Genomic DNA, 6,002 nt, shown 5'->3' on the forward strand with positions numbered 1-6,002 from the left:
AGTCTGGAACCAGCTTCCAAGTGAGGTGGTGCAGGCTTCCACCCTGGGGGTTTTTAAGAGGAGGTTGGATGACCACCTTACTGGGGTCATTTGACCCCAGTGCTCTTCCTGCCATGGCAGGGGGTCGGACTAGATGATCTGCTCAGGTCCCTTCCGACCCTAGAAACTATGAAACTATGAAACTATATTATCAACCAAAGAATCCAACATTAAATACCTTAACAACAAAGTGAAAAACAGTTTTTAAACTTATGAAAGATTACCAAAATAATGAGTAAAGTGGGATGTGTTTTTATATTCATAACCGGGCCCTAGACATATTTGAGTGCTAGTTACATTTGTTTTATTTACATTTGTTTTATTCACTGATATAAATTACTCTGGCATCCAGATAATAGACAACCTCTGTTCCAGGGATACCCAGCTGGACATCTCTTACAGTATCTCATCATTACATAGCAGGAGACCAGATACTGGCATGTTTGCTTTGAGGAAATGACTACACTAGGATAGCTGCAAACATGACACCTGCTCTCTCCTGATTCAGCCATTCAGCTGCAGAGTTAGCTACCAAGACTTTCCTTCACCTCTTGTTCTGATCAAAAGCATCATCTTTTCTTACACCCAGCTTCTTCACGTTCTTCCATCGCTATCTTGACTGTCTACTTCTCCTTTCAATTTACAATTCCATACCCTTACTTACTATACTTCCATAGAGTAACACTAGCCTTACTAGTTTCCAATAGATCTAGCTTCCTTGGCAAGTTCTTGTCATATGCAATCCCAGAAAATCCACTGCATTACTTCCATTCCATTTTATCTTTCTGTCTTGCTTCTGTTTTTTAGCTGTCTTCATCATTTAATGCAAATTCCAAGTACTTGGAATGTCTGTACCTGGTTTTATATATTTCCCTTCCTATCCTTCACTATTATTTTCTTACCACTTAACAGCCCATCATTTTTTCTCATTTTCTGGTGTTTATTTTTAGACAACTTTTTTCTAGATGTTTCAGCCAATCTGCACATCTTTTCCACAACTCCTGAATTCCCTGCCATTATAACAAGATCACAAATAGTAGCTCTCACCGTACCAACCTATATGCCTCTTCACCCATCACAACCATCATTATAATAAACAGGCATGTGCTTAGTGCTAAACCTTGATACAAGCCAAATTTGATTTCAAACTCTATATCATTCTCCATTTAGGTCCAAATACTCTTCCAATCTCTGTAGACATTGCTTCCACAAAATTGAGGGTGCCCTCTCTAAGTTTGAAAATGCATGATAGAGTTGTTAATTCCCATTTATAATGGAGCAAACTCAAGAAAAGTTTCTAAATACTGTATCTGTAGTTTCCATTCCTTGTACAAACCCACAATTCATTCATAGATTTGAATTCTCTCCCTCAGTGGTCTTTACTGTTTTTTCTGTTTGTTTTTTTTTTGTGAGGCTAACTAATAAGTATTCTCTGCATATGGTTTTATATTGTGTACCTGATCTGCTCTCTTTTTTTTTTACATTGTCCTAAAGGCAGTTTCCATCAATTTAGTAGCTAGGCACTTAGATAAAGGTAAATGATCCCACAATCCCTTAAATAAAGGGTGATAAACTCAGTTGCCATTGCAAAGTCAAAATGCCATTCCTTCAAGGATGATTCCCTAAGCAATGGGTCATTGGCACAGTTGGTTAAAAGTAATCCAAAAAATATCAACTACAGGAACAATACTAATGACATTGCTTACTACTGTGTAACTGAAAATGCTTCTAATAATGTGCTTTATAATAAGTTAGTGCATACCATGGCTGAGTGGCTGCATTGAAAAAAAAAATCAATCATTTTCTGTTGGTAACTAACTGATTTTCTACCAATTATGATGCAGAAAATGAATAAACAGTATTAAATTATAGTGGTATACTGTACCACTATTAATATTTTTCATTTAGAGTGTCTTTCCTTTTGTATTAAAATGGTAGATTGAATTGAAGATTAAATAAAGTATGGAAATCAGTACAAGAACAAAAAAAAGTATAGGGCAGCCTACAAATTATAGAATAAGATAAGGTAAAGAAAAAAGCTAGGGCAGTAAGTAGATCTGAATATAAATAAGGCTGTCATTCATTCACTGATGGAAATAACTCATAGAAGTGAACTGGGGCCATGACTCTGAGTGACAGAGATATAAGATATAGGATAAAAGCAGACTGTATTGTGGACTGGATGCCTTAAGGGACTGGTGGAGGGAAAGGAATTTTTGCATCCTAAATTATCAATTCAAATTCAGCCTAGGAAAGCAATGATGGAAAGCCTTTACCTGATGATGGCTGCTCAGTAGTCTACATGAAATTATTTGATAATGTCACTGCAGATTCTAGCAGATGTGTGTTCACGTGACAGTATTAATTAATATCCACCAAAGTTGTCTAAAAAGGCACACCAATGACTGAATGAGAGTAAATTTTCATTTTGTATACCCTCTTGAAGCTGTGATGCATTGGCCAATAACCAGCAATCTTGTAGTGCAGGGAATCTTGAAGATCCATTATCACCCATATTCTGTTTATTCTTCCCTAACCTTATATTCAGCTGTTTGCTGGCCCCAGCCCCAGACCACAGCAGAGCCAGTTTGATATCCATCACATGGGTTTACCAGCAGATGAAGAGAAAATCGGAAGTGTCTTTTAATTTATGAATTACAACTATACTAAATAAATAAATCCCAAGTTGGGAAACTGACTAGCCAGTGCAGCATGACCTCGACAGGTATATAAAAGTAACTTAAGCCACCCCATGTGCTACAATGCAAAAAGCATGTAAGTATATAGGTCAGTGATCACTTACATACTTCCAGCACTTGAGAGAGAGATGCCTTATTCTGTGTTCAGTTCCAAATAAGTTGCATAATAACAAGAATTTCACAGAGTCTGTATTGTAAAAACACACTCTGCTTTTGGAACTTATCATGAATTGAGTATAACTATGATTAGACAATTTTAAAATAAATCATTTCAATTTTTCTTGGAAATATTTCTTTTAATTTGCTTTTCACTGAATTTCCAAAATTCAATTTAAAGAAGTTTAAATGTTAAATAACCCCAAAATAAAAATACTGATTTTAGATTAAACCTAATGTTTCATTTCAGCTGCAAATAAGTTCATTTTATCATTTTCCTGAGTACACTAAGAAAAAATAAATCAAATTCGTCTGAAACATCCCCCAGTCCTCATTTATTTAATTTGCTCAACAAACTGAAGAATCTATTATCTTCATGTCTTTACTTGTAAGAATTTTGTTTGCACCTTTCACAACCATTATAAAGGTGATGAACTGACAGAAACACAAATATCTTCTTCATTTACTCTATTTTATTTTTCAGGAAGGTAGAAAGGGGTAGCTGTGTACAGGTTGATGTTTCACTTTAAATACATATTTTTTAACTGTTTTGTACCAGTAGTCACTTTTACATTGCATCTAAAGAACACAAAGTAAAGGCATCAGTCTGGCATTTATTATGCGGGAAATGAATTTGTTGGGGTATAATGGCATTGAAGCTTCTTCTACAATAAATTTTATTACTGAATAATAATACTAAATGATCCATTTTCAGCTTTATACACATTCATTTTGGAGGAAAAAGACTTAATTTACAGTTTGCTCTGTACATTTTTGTTATAGATTCAATGGCAGATGAGATTTATGTTTGCTGCAATGAATGCAAATTGTAAGAACAACATTGGTGATAAATACAAATGTTAGCAACTAGAGATTTGTGAGTAGTTTGGAATTCACGTAACATTTTAGTGTATACTCTGTTTCATAAATGAAATTAATTCATGTCACAGGATACACGCCCACCTATTTTCTATTAGATTCAAATAAAGAATCTACCAATGTACACATTTGTCAGCTTCTCTCACTATATTCAGTATCAGTATTGCCTCCTTAATATAAGTTTTAAAGCAGAGATACACAGATTACAGAATTAGAATAAGCTCACCATGTCCCTTTTGGCAAACCATACTTTGCTATGCTTTAAGTAACAATGGGTGCATCTACATATGCATTTACTCCAGCCTAGATTTACTGTGCAGTAAAATATTGCACAGCAAGGGTTTTTGGATAGTTTCATAGTGCTTAGGGTTAGATGGGACCTAAACAGAATATCAGGTCCGACCCCCTGCCCCAGGAAGGAATGAATGCAGGGTCATAACACCCCAGCCAAATATATGTCCAGCCTCCTGTAGGTGGTGTCCACACAGGCAGGGATTAGGGAAAAGATTTAATCCCAGTTCTGTGCAGCCCTGCAATGCAACCATGTTGACCGGGGGGGAGCGGTGGAGCACGGCTCCTCCTGGGTGCTACCCCACGGGCTAGTATGGAGAACTGGCCCTGGGGGGCTGCCTGCTGCTGGGACAGAGACAATGCCCCCCTACCATGTCAGCAGTGAGCTCCTGGCCCTGATCAGGGGCATGGGGCCTGGAAAGAGCTGCAGGCTGCTAGCTGCCCCACAGGCAGATCAGGGTAGGGGGCTGGTACCTACCTTACCCGTGCAGCTTTTTGCAAGCCCCATTCCTCAACTACTCAACTGGAGCACAGGGCTCAACCTACTCCTGACCACAACAGTTCCAAGCCATCCCTGGGCTGTACAGGGAAGTGTGCATGTGCAGCCCAGAGCTGGCTGGGGACTGCCCAAAACAGGACAGTCCCCAGTCATCTCCAGGATGCACATACTTCCTCATGCAGCCTGGGTCTGGCTGCGAACGGTTCCACTCAGGGGCAGGTTCCAGCCAGCTCCAGGCTTGGCAGGGAACTGTCCCCATGCAGTGAGCTCCCAGCCCCTGCTCCCTGGTTGCAGATGCAATCACAATGGGAACTGGGAACAAGCTCCCAGCCTATTCTCAGCCACAGCTCTGCAATTGCACCCACCAGCACAGTACCTATTTCCCTACCCTCACCAGCACGGACCTCTCAGGGACAGGAGCTATCTCCTACTGCCTGGTGGACAGCTGACTAGGATAAGCTTTTGCTTCCAGTCAGGCATCTACATAAGTGCTACAACACCATTACTAATGCCAGGTAAATTTGCTTCTTGCATTTGCACGTAGCAAACTTACTCAGTATTAGGGAGGTTTTTTCTGTGAAGTAAGCATGTATATGTGTAGATGCACATACTTACTTTGCAGTAAACTATCCTAATGTGAAGTTAAGCATGTAGATGCATCCAGTGTGCTCTAGAATCCTATTTTAGAAATTAAAGAATAATTTGAATGCTGTTTACATAGTCTGCATAAGTCAATTCCTTTAGTTTCTATTGATAATTTGCAGTACTATTTTACAGCTTTGCATGATGCAGTCCTATTCATCTTACTCTTAAGTATAAGCAAAACAAAAAAGCTAATATATCCTGTATTTCATCTACCATATAGAAAGCAAAACACAAATTCATTTCCAAAATGGGTAGATACTTCCTCCTGATGGAAATGTAGCAAAACCCAAACTATTGTTGACTAAATTGTTCTAGCACATTGTAAGAATGAGCTATTTAAGATTATCATTTAATCAAATGCACAGAACAAACAGACACATTTTATTAAAAAATGTTAATATCTGGGAACCATTTCATCTCCTAGATCCATCAACAACAAGGCAACACATAAATAGCAAACAAACTAAACAATGGAATCATAATTGATAGTACCCTCTCTTTTTCTTCCTTTATTCATGCCAGTTGACACTGCAATAAAAGACTACTGAAACCTTCTCTTATGAAACAACCCTAAACAATTCAGTATGAATTATGGCAATAGCATTCTATCAAAATGAATTAGCATTTGTATAAAATTTACTTTCATAGTTTCTAGGGTCGGAAGGGACCTGAGCAGATCATCTAGTCCGACCCCCTGCCATGGCAGGAAGAGCACTGGGGTCAAATGACCCCAGTAAGGTGGTCATCCAACCTCCTCTTAAAAACCCCCAGGGTGGGAGCCTGCACCACCTCAC

This window comes from Gavialis gangeticus, unplaced genomic scaffold (assembly GCF_001723915.1).
Source record: "Gavialis gangeticus isolate Ggan-Ray unplaced genomic scaffold, GavGan_comp1, whole genome shotgun sequence".
NCBI classification, from domain to species: Eukaryota; Metazoa; Chordata; order Crocodylia; family Gavialidae; genus Gavialis; species Gavialis gangeticus.